At 35.4% G+C, this 21,543-nt stretch overlaps 1 protein-coding gene across 4 annotated transcripts in view; it reads left to right on the top strand.

The window, feature by feature from the left end:
• Positions 1 to 21,543, top strand: part of GBE1 (1,4-alpha-glucan branching enzyme 1) — a 290,641-nt gene that overhangs the window by 201,624 nt on the left and 67,474 nt on the right.

Below are 21,543 nucleotides of genomic sequence, written 5' to 3'. Positions count from 1 at the left end.
AAAATAAAAAATTACAACTTTATTTTTTTAATGCACTGTCACATATAAACTGCAGAAATTAAATTACTGTATGATCATTGTTATACTAATATACGATACCAAAGTACAGCGATAGCTGGCACTTTATGCAATGGTTTGTCAACAAGTGGCGTGAACTATTTTTAAAGCTTAGCGTTATTGTTCTGAATTTCATCATTTGAGTTTATTTTATTACTTTAGTGTTCACACATATTGAACATAAGAAAGATATCATTGTCATATCATAACATATTCAGCTAAGATTATTGGTCTTTGAGGTAATTGTACACCAGCATGCTTCTATGATAAATGTGAAAACCAAGACTAAGAATATGTGATGTACAAAAATGAAATGTGTATTTATTTTAAAAATAGGAAGACTATTTTATTAAAATATTTAATATTTTAGTGTTAAAAATAGAAGAGTATTTTAAAAATAAGAGTATTCCAAGGTCATTGTTGTCTGAAGGATGTTGAATGCTACAATATAGAAATCAACTAATATTTTCTGTTCTGTTTGGTCAACAACGATTATTTGAGAATTTGAGTTTTAGGAGATTTCATCATTTTTAGACGGGAAGTGTATGTGGGAGGCTGACTTATTTTTCTAAAGTAAAAGCCTTAGAGCTTCAAGTTAATTCATTTCTATCTGGAAATTTTTATAAGGAACCTCTGGTTGGACTTTTAAAAGTCTCTATTGTTAAATAAATAAATAGTCTCTATTGTTTGCTAACTTGAGGTTAGCAAGCCCAACCCTTTATGCACCAGATTTCACCCGTATGGACTGTACCCTTGGGTGTATTCCTCTCCTCTTAGGATCACAGAAATTTGTTAATATTCCTAAACTGTCTGGAAGTGACCTTCCTGACCTGAGGGACTGCACTGTGTCAGCCATGCCACAGGCCAGGTTTCCTGAGCGGACTTTGCAGGCATGATATCCATAAGTAAAATCATCCTCAGTTGCTTAAAAGCAACTGGTCCTCCCTGATTCTGTGAACATTGTCCACAAATATAGCCATCCTAGTAAGGCCTTAGTTGCACAATCAATTCATTCAATTATATCCTGAGAAAAAGATAGAATCCGTGAACGTATGTAAATAACTGTGTCACCATGTAAAGTAAGGAGAGCTGAGGTTTTAGTGTGAGATTTTTTTGATGTTTCATTTCATTTATAAAAGCGGTTAATTAAGTTGTTACAGTCTAAGCTTAAATAGAAACTGAGAGGGCTTCCTTGTATGTGTGGAAATGAAACAGTTTTCCAAACAGAGAACGTAAATAAAAGAACATCCCTGAGTTTATGCAGCCAGTCCTATGTCATTAATTCGGTCCTATGTCATTAATTCTAGAAACCCACTGCATTCAAGAACTCTAGTAACCTGACTCAGTTTACTGCGTTAGTCTGGAAATTGTGTAAGCATTGTCAACTCAGAGGCTCTACCTTTGAGTAGAGAGCGTCAGTAGTTTGAAGTACTTAATAAAGTCCTTTACCTGAGACTATCCTTCTTTGCCAAAGACAGTTCTAGCCTGAAGCGCATAACAGAACCTTCAGGCAAATTTCAGAGTAAAATGGTCTATCCACAGATGATGGAGCTTAATGGTCCTAGTTAAATAAATGTTGATAACTTTTAAATAAGAAAGGTCTGATGCAAATTCGTAATAAGAATGATTTCCTCTGAGTCTTGGTGTATATTCCATAATGGTAAAAATGGGTCTTGGACAGCCAGGACATTAACAAATCTCAGTAACTCATAAGCTTTGTGAAATATATATTCCTCCTAAGACAGGCTGAGCATCTGTTCTGTTTTGGAAACTCTTCCCATAGTAACAATAAAGAAACATAATTGTTTCTAACACCTCTTTCTATAATGCCTATAAAGTGAGCATATTTGTGGTATCAAATCTAATCTGGAAATTATTCTTTGATGTAGAACTAAGATCTTTGACGTTTTATTCTTGTGTCCTTAAAACAAATGGCTTCTAATGTTTAGCACCAGTATAACACCTATTTTTTTTTATTCCATCTGTCTTATTATCTTATCTAAATCTAGCATTTCTGTGCAAACTTTAAAATCAATAATCTCCGAGTAGCTCTATAATTTCTGATTATTGATGTTGTTTTATGAAATCTTTCCCTATGAGCTATCATGACTTCAAATATTTTCTTTTTCCATTTCCTGATCATGTCACTGTCCTGCTTAATGGCTTCAATGACTAGTGCCCTCCAGCTGACCTGTAAGTCTCGCGTGAATGGTCTCCTGTGGGTCTCCCTGTTGATTGCTCTGCTCCAGCCAAGCAAGCCTTCTTTCAGTTCACTGAATGTACCAACCTCCTTCCACTCTGAGCTCTATACATTTTGCAGTTCTCCTTTCTTGAAATCATTCCACTCAAACACCCCCTCCCATACCTGACCAAATCCTTCCTCTGCAAATCTCATTGCCTTGGGGAAGCATTCCCTAAAGCCTCATGCTACACCAGTTTCCCCTGTTACACATTTTTATATTACCCTATCCTTACCTTTCATGGCACTTAACAAAATTACATTTGAAAAACTATTAAATATATGACTCCCTTGGTAAATTTAAAACTCAGTGAAAATAGGGGTCATCTGTATCTTATTCACTATTATATCGCCAGGAACTAGTCTGGCATAATATCTAGCAGCACATCACAAGGCTTCCACATTTTTCTAAAAAAGGATATCAGGTAGATGTATATGTATGTAATAAATAGGTAGATGTATATATAAATAAAATATTACCTTGTAATATTTTTAGCAGTAGTTCATTAGCTGCAATCACCAGTTGTAGTTGTAAGTAGAGTAATTTTTTTTCAAGTGGCATATAAGAAATTAATATTTAAAAAGATCAATTTAAGAAATTTTTTTAAGACTGAGGAGCAATCTGGTTGTTTATTCATATTTTAGGCATTTTTAAACTTGTTAGCTTTCTGGAATTTTTTTTTATTCTCCTTTAGTAGAAGAAGAATGAATTAAGAAAAGAAAACAACACATTTTTATAGTTTTTTTATTAAAACATTGTACATAAATTCATTAGGCACTTAGATATGTATTCTATTCATCACAAATCATTAAGGCCAATACTGACTTTTTTCAGACTGATACCAATTTGGCTGACTTGTTTTGTTTTGCTTGTTTTTTTGCCATATATACTTCAATTTTGAATTTCAACAAATTCTTTCACTCTGTTTAAAGCAGAACAATATTTGCTGTGAATTTTTTATTTGCTAGATTATTTTTAATTAGTTATGAATAAATACATTTATATTTCTTCTTCTACATCTACATTTATTCTTCTACATCTATATTTATTCTTCTACAATGCAGTCATATGAAAGAATCAAATACAGGAGAGGGGAGCAGGGATGGTTAAATTATTTTTATATGTTTTATATTTTTATATCACTGATCATACAAGAGATAAAATAATATGAATAAAAGTAAATTTATATTGGCATAACATTCTATACTTTCTAAAGCATTTTCATATGCATCATCTAACTTAGTGCTTTCTTAGTTCAAAAGAAACCTGGAGAGAAAGTTAGACAAGTATTAAGGTGTGCTAGGTCAATGTCACAAGTCCCATTTTGCTGCAACTGTAATTAACGAAGGTAAAGAGACACAACTAATGTTGTACAGCCAGAAAATGACAGCAGCTTGTCAGTTGTCTCTTTCTTCTGATTTCTGGTTTGAGAATATTTAAGGAAAAAAAAAAAAAAAGAAACTATGTCAATATGTAGATTAGCCACCAAAGTATAATTAATGAATATCTTTTAGGAAGAGGTAGATCATAGTGGTTAAGAAAACTATCTGAGTGGGATCCAAGATTTCTAGCTGTGTGACTTGTGTAGGACGCATTACCATTCTGGGCCTTTGTTCAGTGGTAAAATGGAGCAGTGCCTGCCACAGAGGATTGTTTTGAAGGTAAAGCGATTTAATATAGATACAAGACTCAGAATATTGCCAGGGGCACATAGCTCATAGTTAACTTTTATTTAAATTAAGTTTCAATTAAAATTAACCATTTTTGGGGCGCCTGGGTGGCTTGGTCGGTTAAGCGTCGGACTTCGGCTCAGGTCATGATCTCACCGCCCGTGAGTTCGAGCCCCGCGTCGGGCTCTGTGCTGACCGCTCAGAGCCTGCAGCCTGTTTCAGATTCTGTGTCTCCCTCTCTCTCTGCCCCTCCCCTGTTCATGCTCTGTCTCTCTCTGTCTCAAAAATAAATAAACGTTGAAAAAAAATGTAAAAAAAATAAAAAATAAAAAAAAATAAAATAAAATTAACTATTTTTAGTTCACTATTTTTAATTAGCTATTTTTAATATTATTAGTTATTCCATTAAATAAATAGGTCCCAGATACTGATGTTCCAATTTCATCTAAGAGTATTGTTTTATAATTTTGCCTGATGGTATGTTGTTTAATATAAAAGTTTATTAAAATGTTTAATTCATTTCTTCTTTAAAACATCAGTAAATGTAAGAATTTTTTGTTAAAAATCAAATGATATTTTCCAAGTTGATATATGTGGTAAATTAAGCCATTTCTGTAGTTAGTCTCACTAAGACTAAATAATATATATATATTTTTTGTTTTCAATTCATAGTGACATTCATTGAATATTGCTACCCAAACACCTTACTTATCTTTCATGTATGAGGAGGTCTGAGGGTAACCTCAGCTAGTTTTAATTTCTAGGATGATTTCTTGGATATATATTGATTGGCTAGCATTTATTATTATCATCTCTTATATGGCGTTTGCATGTTAGTTTGTGCATTAGTTAAAACTTAATATGTTTTTCTGACATGCCTGTACAGAGAATTTCTATGTACACAGAAGCAGAGAGAAAGAGAGAGAAAGAAGGCAAATTAACTTAAAGCAAATTCAGTTTTAAAAGTTAGTAAATTTGAGATATGTATCAATTTAAACTATAAATGTAACATATTCATAACACATTCTAGAATGTGTTTTAACACAATTTATAAAATTCCTTCATTCTTCAAAGTTTATATGTATCTACTATGTACCAAGTGTTGCTAAGTGGAAGATATTCTGAGTTGAAAAATAGTTCTTGCCCTCAAGGTCTCAAAACTCAAAAGGGAATACAGACAAGTAAACAGACAAGTGTCTTTATACTACCACATGTATTAGATACAGTGATAGAGATAAGTAGAAAATGTCATATAAATATGTAGGAAACTGGGTTAAAAGATTGTCGGTAGAATTTATGAGCTACTTCAGTTAGATTAGAATAGAAAGGCACAAGAAAGCTCTATAATGAAATCAGTAAGTCTAAGTAGGACTAGGTCATTTTGGAATAGTAAACCTCAAATAAATGAAAAAACCGGGGTCTAAGGAAATGAAATGAGTGATCATTCATTGATTGGAAATTTTAATGAAAAAATATGGTTGTCATCACTTTAAATTATCATGAATTCTTCAGCAAGGAAGACCCGGTATTCATGATTGAATGGCTTTATGGTTTACTTTTTTTTTTTCCCCCTCTGTTTATAATATAACTGAAAGAATACAGATTGGAAAAATAAGATATAAGATTATTGGTAATCTATATGGATAAACCTTTGCTACCATTATAATCATTGGTTATTTAAGAATGCTTAATAGTTTAAAAATAAATATAAAAAATATCTGCTATACATATAAGATAACCTCAGTAAGTATATGTTAATTGCATGTAGATGAACTGCTAAAGCCATTCAAAGGAGAAGTGAGGATAAGGACATGTTTTGCCCAGTTTTCTGGTGACTATTTTGTTCTTTTGGGAGTACTACTGGTTCCTAATCCAGTCTTCTGAAGGAGAGGGAGTAGTCACATGACCTCACCATGTGACTTATCAGGAATTACTATAAAGAGGTGTGGGCAGGCAAGTACATGTGCTACTATGTTCAGTGATCACAACACTAGGGAAAAACCTCAATGTGGGTACAGTGGTCCCCCCCTTATCTGCAATTCGGCTTTCCACAGTTTCAGTTTACCACCCAGTTCCATCTGGAAGCAGATGATTCTCTTTCTGAACCTATTGTCAGAGTCAATAGTAGCCTAAAGTTGTGTCACATTGCCTACTTTCATTCACCTCATTTCATCTCATCATGTAGGCATTTTATCATATCACATCATAACAAGAGGAAAAAGCGTTAGTACAATAAGATATATGAAGAAAGAGGCTACATTTACATAACTTTTATTGCAATATATTGCTATAATTGTTCTCTTTTATTATTTGTTATTCTTGTTAATCTCTTATTGTGCCTAACTTATGAAATAAATGTTATTATAGGTATGTATGTATGTATATATAGGAAAAAACATAGTAGATGTAGGGTTTGGTACCATCTGTGATTTCATGCATCCACTAAGACTCTTGGAAAATATCCCCTGAAGATAAGGGGAACTACCACAGTATTAATTTCATATAATGCCAAAATAATATCATTGATAGTATTTTTATTAAAGACTGTTTAGAAAAAGAAAAGAAAGTAATTTTTAATATAAATGTATATAAACATTTCACCATATCAAGTAGAACATAAATTAAAATCTAATTAGATTTAAAATATTGGCAGAATGTAATTTTAAGAATCAGCTATACAAAGTAAATGAAGAAAATTTAACCCTAAATTTGAAAATGAAATAATATCATTTAATAGTTTTTTAAATGTAAATTTCAAAAATAAACTGCATTAAAATGTTGCCATCACTGAATTTCAAGCTGGTTTTGGTGAAAAATGTTGTGGCTTTTCAGAAAGCTCTCTGTAACCCTGTCCTAGACTAGGCAGTGGTAAAGAGAAAGTTACCTGAAACGACTAACTCCAAATATTTTCTTCATTTTCAGGTAATCAGGTGTCTTATGGAATAGCTTTAAGAAAATCTTTTCAAATACCTTTTTTGCGGGGGGGTTGGGGAGGATAGGGACTGCAAATCTTTTTATTGGGAGCTTGCTGCCAGTTTTGTTTCAAAGGAAGTTTTGTTTTCCCCTCTGATTTGACTTCATCTACTTTAGTTTCATCATCTATAGATAGAGATTCAAATGCAGAGTGAATGCATCACTTTCAGTACTGGCATGTTCCTATTCCACTTGTTCAGAAAGCCTTTGAACTAAAGTAAGAATTATTCTTGCAACAGAAGCTTTGCTTTCTCGGTTGTCATTTTCTTCCTCTTGGGGATAGTGTTATAGAAGAACATTTTCTAAATGAGTACACCTTCATTCAATTTGAAATATTAATGCTGCATATAACTCTCTGGGTATATCTCAAAACATAAATGATTCAAATTTCTCATTTAAAAAATACTGAACTAGCAGAGTTAAATCAACAAAACTAGTAATGTTTCACTAATATAATACAGCACAATAGTCTAGAAAACTGAAAACCGATGTTGTAATCATAAAACACAATATTCCCCATGACATCAGATGTTAATGCATAAACTGAAATGTCAGAAATAATCTGGAACCGGTGAGACTCGAACTCATTGGTGTGTTTGCTCATTCATTCATTCAAGTTAAATTCATTATTTCCATGTCAGTTTCTGGATAGAAGTGTAAGTTGTTTGTAAGTGGAGTTGTGTGAAGTCAAAGAGTTCAGGCTTGCTAGCTTTATACTATCAAGTGAGGTCATCATCTGAGTGTGGAAGGAATAAGTGACATGTGGGAAAAAAGTAGAAGCATGAAATACATCACTCCAGGTGTGCAAATACGAAGGAACCATAGTAGGATATACAGGTAATATTGAATGATGTTTTTCAGATTTGTAGTCAAGACTATAAATTGAGTCAGCCTTTTGATTGTGTGACTTTTTTTCTAGAAGGCATGGTTAATCATGAAGGATTTTGTCAGGCATCTGTCAAAAAGAGGGACAAGTTTTGAAAGTATTAGAAAATAATTCATATAATAGAGAACCAATAAATCACTGGTTCTTAAAATTGCACATTGGAATAACGTGTGGAGTTTAAAAAAAAATACTAGAAATTGAGATTGAATTGGTCTTGGGCATAGCTTGAGCTTTGGAATTTTTAAAAGAGTCTCAGGTGATTCTTAAGGCTAGGAAGTAAAGAGAATTCTAAGATGATGTACAAGATACAGGAAAGTTCTCTGTTTATAAAACAGAAATCATCGAAGGCACAAAAGAAGGATGTTGGGGGCAGAGAAGAATAGTTGGGACAGATGATGGTGGGTAGTGAGTCCAACTGTCAGTTAACGACCAGAAGGCTGGACTTGGACTTCCTATAAGCAAGCAAAGCAAATACGATTGAGGGTGCTCCTGGAATTTTCCTGCTTAGTATCAAGAAGCTTTCTCCAATATATTTATATCAATAGGTAAAATTTAAATCAGAGCCTTTTTCTGCTTTTCTCTCACATGGTTTGCTCTATTTATGAACAAACTAAAATCATGACAATAGAGAGCAAACTATATTTTGTCCATAATGTGGGTCATCTGATATGTGTGCATGTGTTTTTACTACTTTCTTGTTTAGGAATCTCATTACCATGATGTTATTCTGGTTTCTGTAATGAGTGATACCTGTGGAGAAAGAGGCATAATTACAAACTGGCAATTTTCTCTCTCAGCAGTGTCATGAAATTTCTATTACTAAATTTGAAGAATTTTCTCAACATATTATATTGTATTTTGACATTTGAAATTTTGCGGGACATTCTTCAATGAAGATGCTACATTCTCCCTAAAGTCACGGGGAAAGTTGGGTGGATTTTGTCCTGTCAGTCTGCATTTACCAATAGCTACATTATACTTCAGTGTAAAATGTGTGATCTTACTTCAAATCTTCCATCTGTGATTGTTTAGTGTCAAACTTGTAAATTCTTATTTTTTTGATAGATAGGAATACAATAAAAATTTAAATGTCTTCCTGCTAAGCGCTGGAATTGAAGCAGTTATAGGAAGACAAAACACACTCTCCTGAACAGTAGGAGTGCTAATTTTTGGCATTTTCTCCTAGCTTGTTGGGGCAAGTTTACTGAATGTAACAGGACTAGTAGATGTCTCTAAAACTGAGCTGTGAAAAACTGCAAAATTCTCAATATGAGCAGTTGTGAATGGCACGAAGCCCTGTTAAAATGCTCAGAGACACAAATAGCATCTATTTTAAATGGCATAGACTTAAAAGCAATGGCTCCAGTTTGATCCACAGCACACTGATAACCAATTTTAGCTGGTATTCGATGAGAACTTACCATGAGTTTGACATTGTGCTAAGAGTGAAGGAAGTACAGCTACGGTTACCTAGGGAGCTTTAAATAGTGAAGCCTGAGCCCCACACCAACTATTTGAGCTAGAGTCACTAAGTGTGAGTTTCCAACAGTAATAATTTTTATAAAACTCACCAAATGGTTTTAATATGTGGAGATACAACATAGAGATACACTCAACTGATTGAGGGAAATGCAAAAAAAAAAAAAAAAAAAGATTGGGCCAGAGATAGGTCCATACTATGGAACAGACAGATCCAGAATCCCTGGAAGTTAGCAGATGGAATCTCTTCTCGCTCTCCCCATGGAATTAAATGCCCTCCTCTGTCCTGGACGTGTTCTTTCTGCCAGGTTACTTTTCACAAAAGAACCTTCAAATCTTCACTGGGGATCATAACCTGGGAGAAGAGTCACTTTCAAGAAACATTATGTGTTCGCCTAATGGGAAATGCTTCTAATGTAATTCAGTGCACATTTTTCCTATTGCCTACTCACATTGACCAAATTGAGTACATCACACCTTTACAATAGGAAAAGAGCCTACTAAAAATCTGGATTTTGAGGGGAGCAAAGAAGCAACTGAACCTAACTCTCTGTTCTTAATTCTTTCAGCCTTGTTCTCAGGGTAGGATACTTATATGGTCCCTGCATTTCTTCTTTGGGGATGTGTGTGGTTGTCGGTGGTTGTCAGTGTGTGTGTGGTGTCAGTGGTTCTCCCTGAACTGCTGTTCAGCTGGGCTGGCCTCCTCCTGAAGTTCCAGAGAGAGAGCAGTGGAGTGGAATCCACTGCAAGGTCTACTGCTATCTGGTCCTTTTCCTCTAAGCTCTTTATACCAGACAGGAACTTTTCTCTTTGGTTTATTTCTACAAATCCCTGCCAGAAAAGTGCAGATATTAATTATTGTCATCAGTTTACTTGTTTATTTTCATTACAAAGACTTGTTGGTAAAATAAAGTTTTTTCTGTGCACAACATGCTAATCTGTGCAATGTTATCCCTCATGTGTTATGAACTTTAAACCAGAACCTACCATCGAAGACATTGATCTTTCTCCTAGTGAAGGTCTATCATCATATCATCATAAAAAAAGAAAATTCCTGTGTATAGGAAGGCACTTGTTTTTCTTTTCATCTCTATCTCCTCAAGGTGAGGTAATCACAAATAGGAATTTCAACTTGGAGGCCACATGGCATATTTCCTAATTGAACAAAATAATACAGTAGGCCTGGATCTTAGAATAAGCCCCGGTGAAAGGAGCACTTTTTTTTTTTTTTCTTCTAAAATGAGTATCTGAGGGGCGCATGGGTGGCTCAGTTGGTTAAACATCCGACTTCAGCTCAGGTCATGATCTTGTGGTCCGGGGGTTCGAGCCCCGCATCAGGCTCTGTGCTGACAGCTCAGAGCCTGGAGCTTGTTTCGGATTCTGTGTCTCCCTCTATCTCTGACCCTCCCCTGTTCATGCTCTGTCTCTCTCTGTTTCAAAAATAAATAAACGTTAAAAAAATTTTTTTAAATAAAATAAAAAAAAATAAAATGAGTATCTGAATTCTTTGCTCTTAGGCTAACACACACACACACAGACACACACACACACTGAATATATACACATATGTATACGTAAACACACATGGATAAACATATACATACCACTGAATGGACTCACTATTTACATAGCCCTGGATTAGAAGGAGACCCCTAGTATATAAACCTCACCAGCTCCATTGTTGAGCTGTAGATGGTTGAGTTTGCAGTACTATCTACTTTAACAATTTTTAGAAATACAGAAATTGTATCAAACCTTCTTTATTACTATATTACCTAGCATTTTGGAACAACTCCAAAGCCACACTTCATGAGCTTTATTGTCTCACCAGAGCTTCCCCTAAATTCAGAAAATCAGCTAGGTCCAGGATCCTCTATCACATTGCTTGTCTTTCTAAGAAGGGACGAATAGGATGTTATCCTAGGAGATGGGAGTAAAGATAAATTAATATATAATGGGCATTATACCTAGCCCTGAATTTCTAACTTAGTCTTATATCTTCAATTAAGCCTCCTCCTAATCCAACCCAAAGATCTATTTAAGTGATAACCTCATCTTATTGATGGAATCTTCCCAAATGAGATGACAGTAAATGAATAGCATCCCACTCAACCCACCCCATACCATGGTATGTATTTTCTTCATGCTTCAAAATAGTTCTTCTGTGGTGTTAGGCTCTTGAATTATTTGCTACCTTCACTAATTCTCTCCTTTACACTTTTATTACATAGTAAGTTTTATTATTTGGCTCATAGTCTCTTAGCACTTTCCATAGGTTTCTAGAGGTTTTTAAGAAATCGTAGATCTTCCTTCCATAAAGAATCGATCAGAGAGTTTTTGTTGTTGTTGTTGTTGTTGTTGTTGTTTAGATCAAAGAGTAAATACTGATTCTTCCAGTACTATTCAAGCGGATTGTAAATATCCTTATGACCATAGGATGCAAAATGTGATTGATTCTGCATTGCTAGAGCTGGTGAGCTATGTGGTTGTCATCTATTAGCATGTGGTTGTGAGTGCTCTAAACACAAATAATCTGCTGTGGCACCCTTTCTCCTCAGCTACTTGCCAAAAGGAGGCAAGAATTTAAAAGATAAATTCCTTTGTCTCTAAAACTTTAAATCATTTTCTGAGTCTTACCTTACCCCAGCTCACTCCCAAAACAAAGCAGGAAGGTGAACCATATACAATAATCTCAGTTAATAGTAAAGAATAGTAAAATTGGGGCGCCTGGGTGGCGCAGTCGGTTAAGCGTCCAACTTCAGCCAGGTCACGATCTCGCGGTCCGTGAGTTCGAGCCCCGGGTCAGGCTCTGGGCTGATGGCTCGGAGCCTGGAGCCTGTTTCCGATTTTGTGTCTCCCTCTCTCTCTGCCCCTCCCCCGTTCATGCTCTGTCTCTCTCTGTCCCAAAAATAAATAAAAACACTGAAAAAAAAATTAAAAAAAAAAAAAAGAATAGTAAATATATGTTTTCTAAGTTCTTTGGAAAACATAGTCTTTTTTTATTTTTTTCACTAGAGAAACAAGTTTCTCTTTGAGAATATATTTTCCTTGAGGGTTTGCAGGATGCAGATTATTTGAGTGACTTGTCTTCATTTGACATGTTATTGTCACATTAGCGTCTTTGAGCATACTGTTCTTAAAATAGCTACATCTTGAACATTTACCCTGAGCAAGGCAGTATGCTAAATGTTTTACTTATGTCATTTAAGTCTGAATTGCAGCCCTGCAACCCTGAGAAGTAGGAATGATTCCCTTCATTTCACACATGAGGGAAATGAAAGGTTAAATCTTTAATACGGGAGTCAGAATTTGAACCCAGCTCTGTCTGCCTCTAAAACACACTGCCCCATACAAGCCAGTATTATTACTTTATCTGAAATGAATGCTGAGATGGGTGGTAGTATTGGCAGATCTCTGACCAGAGACATTCATTCAGAGGACATGAATCAAAGAGGAAAACAGCACACCAAATTTCATGTTGTGTGGTGATCTATAACACAAATCAAGGGAGAAAGTGACCTATTTCCAAATTGTGAGCCAATTTTACAAATCACTTGTTAGTCCCCTTCGCTTACAGACAACGCAGACAGAGATAGGTGTGTTAGGTGACATCTGTTACCTGAACATTCTGCACAGAGCCAAGTTCTAGAAGAACACTGAAATGATAGGAAAGGAAGGGTTTGTGCTGTCAGGAGAGGCTTACTGTGGTGAGAGGGGTTGAGTTAGAAGTATCCCTTTCCTCTCTATCCTGATCCCTCACTGGAGTGGTACCTACACAAAGCTAAGAAGGTGAAACTGAATGAGGGACCCATTAATTTAGAACATGAGTGGTAAGAGAGAAGGCTGTAGATGGAAGCGGAGGCCAAGTCCTAGAGAGCTAGTGAAGGGTTTTATAGGAGATTGACAGAGTCAGATCCACAGTTTAGATATGTTACTCAACTAAAAGTGTGAAAGATAGATTTGAGGGGCAGTCACCTCAAACTAAATATAGCACTGCGAGATTTTCTGCTACCGGAATTCTTTAAAATTGGTTTAAAATTGTAGGTCTAAATTCTTTCCACACTGTTCACATCACTGTGTAAATTAGATGTATCCCCTGTGCATGGGCTCAAAATCATTTACTTCATTTTTTGAGTAATATTTTTCTGAAGATTATGAAGAAAATAAAGTGGACATTTTTCAGGGCCACACAGATACTAGCATCATTCAGATTATTAACTGAAATGAAGCTGATTGTTAACTGAAATGAAAGAGATATTTAATGGTCAACTCTCTCTAAGTTATGTAATATTAGATAAAAATAACATTATATTACTTAGGTAAGTTATTTTCACTGCATCCTCTGTAACCAGACACTTAGGGTTTTTTTTGTCCTATGTGGACCATGTAAAAGATGTGTTTCTTTGGGTGAGCAAGTTTGAATCAACCTGTGCACTTCATTTCATAACTCAAAAATGCTCCAGGTGCCTGATTTATGTAGTTTTAAAAATATGCGGTACTATAGGTATAACTCACATTATACTGTAACTACCATTTGGAAAATTTTTCTTCAATTTAGAGTTCAGAAAATGAATACTTTGGGGTATAATTGAAAACGCTTTGTTAAAGAGCGCTGTGATATAGTAAAGAATTATCACCTGATTTATCTTTCATGGAAACATTTTCATATAATAAAGTTGTGTAAGTAAGTTGTACCTGTAGAAGCAGAAACTACAAATGAAAAAAGAATAACAGTGTAACTTTAAAGCATAACTATAGTTTATATAACTATATTGTAGAAATGCCTGCAATAGTTATCTTCCCTTTAAAAACACATTAAAGAAATCCATTGACATTTAACTAAAAATCTTAAACTATTATTATTAAAAATATAAGTCAACATTCAATTTTTATAGAGGAATTTTAGCTTGGGAGAAATCACCCAGAAACAGCTTTGCAATTTTGTTTGCACACCATGGTCTAAATGGGCTCTTATGAATTACTTTCAATAACATAAGATGATAGGTATTTGATCTTCACCAACACACCCAAAACTACTCTCATGGAAAGGTCTCATTTTGACATTTGCTGAGATGACCATTTTGTGATGGGGAGATGAGATGAGAAAAATAAAAGTTTCAAAATCTAGATAATCCATACCTTTTCAATCCTTTAATCATATAGATGTCATGCTTCATTATGTATGGGTCATGAGTTAAAGTTCCATGTTATATTTAGTAACAAACTGATAATGCGGGTAAATAAATTTAATATGTGCTTGTCACACTGAGTTATTTTTATGGTCTTGCCTTCCCACCACACTAGTTAGCCTTAATAGCACCTTTCCACAAAGAAAACATCCAGATATCGTGGATTATCATTCCAATAAATGATCTACAGTTTAATAAAAAAAGTTAATTAAGGTATGTGGTTAAAAAGTCACTCCACATCTTATATTTTCTTAACTTTCCTTCTTCTTTACTATAATGTAAAAATGTGCACTTAAAAATACTGTTTTGAGGATCAGCTTATTTTATCCCTAGCTTTAGCCTTAAAATAGTAGTATGGCATGAGAACTTAATTATCACATGCTGAACATATAAACATTTATAACCCTGGTACATTTTTAAAAATCCATTTATTGGCTTGTTGAAAGACATTTTATTTATTAAAGCAAGAGTCTTCTGAAAGCTCTATGAACTAATAGTAATCTCTGTGTGTGTGTCTTTTAATTTGGAGACTTAAATTCTTTCTGTATGTGGGTTCTCCTACAAATGAGGCCAAATAAATGTCAGCAGAATAAATAAAAATAGTCAAACATTTTCTTTTGGTTAGAAAGTTAGAAAGCTACTACTATGATATTTGCTAGTTGATCTCAGTATTGTTGGAACCAGATCTTTGGGACAGCTCCTGAAGAGAGCTTGATGTAACTAAATTCCAGGGGGCAGCAATCACATGGCAAGGTCGGATCTCTTTATATGTTCTTGGAAGATATATAATTAAACAATTCCTTGACTACCTTACACAGACAATGTGCACCTTTTATACATAGAAACCATGTATACCCATTTCCAGCAACGTGTCTAGCTGCCTGGTTTCATACACATGCGTTTTTCACTCATTTTCAGTAGGAGTGATATCATCCTGAAGGGGGTAAAAATTGATTTTAGAGGAGGGCAAAATATGATTAATAATAATCTTAGATATTACGATAGTTTTTGCCCTCCAGAGCATCGCAGCATATAAACACATCCACGGTAGATCTGTAGTATTTAAATTTTGTGAGGTGGAAGCAATTAGAAAAAAAAAAAAAATGTCTGAAAAGGCTCCAGAGTGAGTGTGGAGTGGGGGGCAATGATGACAAAAAGGTTGAAAAACACTAAATACTGTCACCCCTAAATATCACTAAATATCACTAAATAAATGTCACTAAATATTGTCACCCCTGAGGCCTCCTACTCAAGTATTGCCTACTGGGTTCTGTTTCTTAAAACTGTCTCCAAGATAATCATCTCAGTTTTCTGGTTTGATGTGTACATTCTACATGTAGGATAGACAGGTAAGACTTGAGTCCCGGCTCAGCCATTCCCGTGTGACTCAATGTTCTATGGTGTAAGATAAAACGAAGACTTTGGCTTCCTATTTTTCCCCAACCAGTATTGATGAGTTCTTGTTCCCTTGGAAAATATTTCTCAAGTAGCTAAAAATGAACAGGTTTAAGTTTTAAATGTTTTTGACAGTGAGGGGTGGGGGAGGAATTCTTCAGTTGCTGCCAGCTTACTTCCAACTTAATTCTTTGCTTTTTTTCTCCTTCCCCAGCCAGTATATGCTGCCCCTGACTAAACGAGGGCAAGAGTTGCCTGAGCAAATACAACATCAAAGGCCAAGACAGCTTAAGATAAAGAGAGACAATTTTTAAATTGTAATTTTCCTTCCTGTAGACACACATCATTTTTTTAGTAAAAGACAAGGATATTGGGGCGCCTGGGTGGCGCAGTCGGTTAAGCGTCCGACTTCAGCCAGGTCACGATCTCGCGGTCCGTGAGTTCGAGCCCCGCGTCAGGCTCCGGGCTGATGGCTCGGAGCCTGGAGCCTGTTTCCGATTCTGTGTCTCCCTCTCTCTCTGCCCCTCCCCCGTTCATGCTCTGTCTCTCTCTGTCCCAAAAAAAAATAAATAAACGTTGAAAAAAAAAATTTAAAAAGACAAGGATATCCATTCATATTTAATCAGTTGACTGTAGGTCACACGTTTAAATTAGAAACAGTTCTAATATCTCTATATTATTATAAGCATATTGTGAAAATTAGTTTCTTAGAGAAGAAAATACTATGATCATTATACACATTAGCATTTAACATTGAAATCCAATTGTATAAACAGTCTTGTTTCCCAATATTTTCTATTAATGTAAACTTGGTACACAGAATACTTGTTTTCTTATGAGTCAGGAGTATTTTCCTAGTGATACCTTGTTTTATATCGGAAAGATTAATTGTAAAAGGCAAATATAATTATTATGACTTACTGGTAGAAAAAAAATTCTTTTTGCATTCTAAAAAAATAATTATCAGGGTCGCCTGGGTGGCTCAGTCGGTTGGGCATCTGACTTCAGCTCAGGTCACGATCTCACGGTTCGTGAGTTCGAGCCCCGCGTCCGGCTCTGGGCTGACAGCTTGGAGCCTGGAGCCTGTTTCAGATTCTGTGTCTCCCTCTCTCTCTAACCCTCCCCCATTCATGCTTTGTCTCTCTCTGTCTTAAAAATAAATAAACGCTAAAAAAAAATTAAAAAAAAATAATTATCAGTATATTTGCTCTTTTCTGACCGTTAGCACAAGATATTTCATACCAAGCAGCATTTCCTCTGGAAATTGATGATACACATTAGTGACACCCAAGTTGTTTTTGTTTTTAAATAGTTCTTAAATAAAATGTTTCCATTTGCAGTGCCTGGAAACATGCAATATCCATAGTAAGCATTGGACTGGACTTAGTAGTCCTTTTCACCATGATTTTGATACACACTTTTTAAAACTATTTTGATAGTTATAATAAAATAAGAAATGAATCTGAGAAAATATCAGAACAAATTTAAACACTGCTTTAGAATGCATGTTTTACAGGGTGCCTGGGTGGCTCAGATAAGTGTACAACTTCAGCTCAGGTCATGATCTCACAGTTTGTGGATTCAAGCTCTGTGTCAAGCTCTGTGCTGACAGCTCAGAGCCCAGAACCCGCTTTGGATTCTGTGTCCCCATCTCTCTCTGCCCCTACCCCCCACGGGCACTCTGTCTCTCTCTAAAAAATAAATAAATAAATAATAAATAAATAAATAAATAAATAAATAAATAATAAATGTATAAATGCACGTTTTACAAATTGAGGAATAGGTTACTAACCTTTGAAGCTAATATCTGTTTTCCCTCTACTACTTTGCGACACTCCGTGATGTAGTTATGTGTGCTAATCCTGCTGTCTCATATTTCACACTCAGGTGCCTTGCCGCCCTCTATACAATGGGGAAACTCTGGTTTCCAAAGACATCATTGGCTGGCAGATTTCTGCACCAACTCCCTGAACTTTTTTGCACCTGATTCTGTTGGCTTTCCTTGTGTTTCATCTTCCCTGCCTTCTGTGTGCGACCAGTGGTGCCTCCTCTGTCTCTTCCACAGGCTCCTTTTCGTCTTGTTTCTCCCTACAATGTTCATGTTTGCCCAGTTGTTGTCCTGGGCCTCTTTTATGTCTTCCCTATTCTTTATTTCTCAGAAAGCTCATCTACTTTGAGACTTTGGACATCTTTTTAATGTAGATAATCCTGAAACCAGCAACTCAAAATTCAAACTTTTGTTGTAAGCTACAAACAAATTTTGAAGCTACCTGCCTGAGATCTCTATGTGGTGTCTTGCAACTCCTCAAAGTCACTGAACCCAAAACTGAAATCCTCCCCCAACAAATTTTGATGCCTTTTTAGAATTGTTATTACTATTAGTATTATCATCTCTTTCCAGTAGCGGGTGGTTAAAGTGTAAGATCCATTTTAGTTGTTCCTTCCTTTTGCTTGTTCTTAACATTCAGCCAGTGGCCAAGTCACAGCATCCTTTTTATTCGTGTCCTTTTTCCCATATGCACTCCCACATCATTTTCTATGTGTGTGGCATTTATTTAGACTTTTAAAGTTTTAACTTATTTTCACATGCATGATTTCACTTAGTGAAAACTGCAGAGTCAGTATCCTTTTTATAATGTTGATTTTGAGCCAGTATAACATAATGGTTAAGAGTTAGGTTTGGAGACACTCTGCCTAAATTTTAATCCTGGCTGCTTTACTTCCTTTTGGTGTCATCTTTGCCCATTACTTAATCTTTCTGTGCCTCATCGTTATCATCTCAAAAATAAAGATTACAGTAATGATACCTATTTTACTGGGCCCTTGTAACAATTAAAATATTTAATGATGATAAGAGTTTTCAGTGATGTCACACATGTAATAAGTATTTGATAAATCCAAGTTATTTTTTTTCTTTAAGTGTATTTATTTGAGAGAGAGAGAGAGAGAGAGAGAGAGAGAGAGAATGAATCCCAAGCAGGCTCCACACTTACAGCACAGAGCCCAAACTGGGCTCAAACCCATGAATCGTGAGATCATGACCTGAGTCAAAGTCAGACACTTAACCGATTGAGCCACCAGGCACCCCTGATGAATCCAAGTTCTAACTATGTTGCAAGTAAGGAAAAGTCATATGCTTGAAGTTATATATCACAGGTGGAAAACAGAGTCCGAAAATTTGTGTCTTTTATATCTATATCCCATGCTTCCCCTGCTGCATGACACAATTTTGCCTATTTTCTAAAGATAATTTCTTTATTTATTGGATGCCATAATTTATACTCAGAAAATTATTTGAAAGCATAAAACTGAGCAATAGAATATGTAGTTTTGTAAGTCAGTAGAGTTTACTTTCTTCGCATGTTTCATTCTGTGCTCCCACTATTCCTATAAGGTTTTTTTTTTTTAATGGATCCCAGGAATAATATTAAAGCAAATATGTACATATTCCTAGACAGTTGTTTAGAATGTCTGATAACTTATGAATATTTAAATATTCATGAGGCTTGACATCTGTCACTTGGAATGTTAAAAGTTTCTTTTTTCCCCCAAACACCTGACACATTTAATGATTCTTTGTAAAACTTCAAGAAGTTTGGAGAAAACTTTGACAGTTTGTGAAGGACCCAGATAACTATTATGCCATAATTTTGGTTGCTTATTTTAATCTTGTTTTTAGTATAATTAGAGTCTCTTGGATATTTCTTTACCCTTTAGGCAAACTATAGCATTATTTCTGAATAGTTTTCTTTATGTTATTTAAAATTTAATACACTATGTTTATTTCAGATTGACTTTAATATGTTCTTTGCAAATAGCATACTTTATATTGTTTCCCTCTGCACTATACAAATACTTTCTAACCTGGGGCGCCTGGGTGGCGCAGTCGGTTAAGCGTCCGACTTCAGCCAGGTCACGATCTCGCGGTCCGTGAGTTCGAGCCCCGTGTCAGGCTCTGGGCTGATGGCTCAGAACCTGGAGCCTGTTTCCGATTCTGTGTCTTCCTCTCTCTCTGCCCCTCCCCCGTTCATGCTCTGTCTCTCTCTGTCCCAAAAATAAATAAACGTTGAAAAAAAAATTTTAAAAACAAATACTTTCTAACCTGACAAATGGAAGTTTACTTAGGTATCTGTCACACCCTTTGGCCTTTTGGTACAATTACGTTAAATTCACTTAACTATATGTCTATATGTAGAAACATTTCACTGTATAGAATGAAAGGCACAAAACTGAAATGCTGCCCTTCCTATATAGTCCAGTCAGAGTACCAAACACGCTTTCCACACAAGGAAGAAGGAAGAGGAACAAAAAGTGAGTATCTCCCACTTGAATTAGCTCTTTTCAAACAATCTTCTCATAACAGTTCTGCTTGTATATTATTGGACAAAATTTAGACACAGAGCCATAACTGGAACTTACAAAATGTGTCTTTTCTTGAAAGCAGTTTATCTAGCTAAAAAAAAAAAACAAAAAAAAAACAACAAACAAAAAAAAACAAAAAAAAACGAAAAGAAAGAAAACAAGAAAAAAATGTTTCTCTGACTGAAGGAGACATATATTTCTGACACAGGAGATGATACTTAAGCTGGTTGTTGAAGAATAGACAGGATTTCTGGAGGCAAAAACAAGCATTACAAGTCAAGGACTAACCGGAAAGAAGATGTACAGGCAGGAAACATTGGCCATGATCATATTACCATGTGTCATCTGTTTGAAGCGGTATCTGTAATATTGGGACATAAAAGTCAAAGGAGAGCACAGAAACTTTACTCATCCAGGGACAAATAATAGTGATGAGCATTTCTAAATGGAATAGTTTCATGAAATTGTTGGGTATGACAAAAGTTAAACACAAAATTAATTAAATTACTAACGGGTATTGCTTCATTTCTATGTTCTTTACCAAATTGTTTCCCTCATTTAGAATTTTAACTTGTATGGAAATGCAGAGAACGATTCAGACCAATGGAAAATGTTATGGTTTATGTGGAGAGTGATGGAGGTGGTGCGTACATTGTATCAATCCTCTCTGGGGCATTTGTGTATGATAATTTAAATATTACTTTTAAGACATTAAAATGACATATGTAATTTTGAACCCTCTCTTTTTATTTCCTTCAAGACAGTTGATAGACTAATTCACAACCTTGTCATTATATATATATATATTTTTAATTCAAAACCAGTGTTACCCAGAGCAAAGAAAGAGAGAGAGAGAGAGACACCTGAAGCCAGTCAGTGCAAAGACTGAGAACTTTTCTTCTTACTGGGGGAGGAAGTTCACAGTGTTTCCCCGCAAGCCATCATGCTGCTCTGGAACTTTTTTCTCATTTTTTTTTTGGCACCAGTGGCCTGAGAGGAAGCAAGAGCTGACAGCAGGGAAGCAGAGAAGGCTAACTGGCTGTTGGCAGGAACTTGGAGCAATGGAAGCATCTTCCAAAGGCAAACTGATACTGGTCCTTTGATTAAGTTAAGCAGGTAGTTAAGTGTCTCTATTAGGGGGTTGGAGTTGCCGGCTGCAGAAAAAAGGCTGTGGGGAGGGGAGACTGAAACCTTGGAAAGCTCCAGCAGGCTGTGCCTTGAAAGAGCCTGAGGTTCTTGTGCTCATCTAGCCTGGAATGAGACCAGGATTGAATTACATTTATGTCAGTTGG

Source organism: Felis catus, chromosome C2 (assembly GCF_018350175.1).
Source record: "Felis catus isolate Fca126 chromosome C2, F.catus_Fca126_mat1.0, whole genome shotgun sequence".
Taxonomy (NCBI): Eukaryota; Metazoa; Chordata; class Mammalia; order Carnivora; family Felidae; genus Felis; species Felis catus.
The sequence above is the reverse complement of the archived record's forward strand: the minus strand, read 5'-3'. Positions and strand labels throughout refer to the sequence as shown.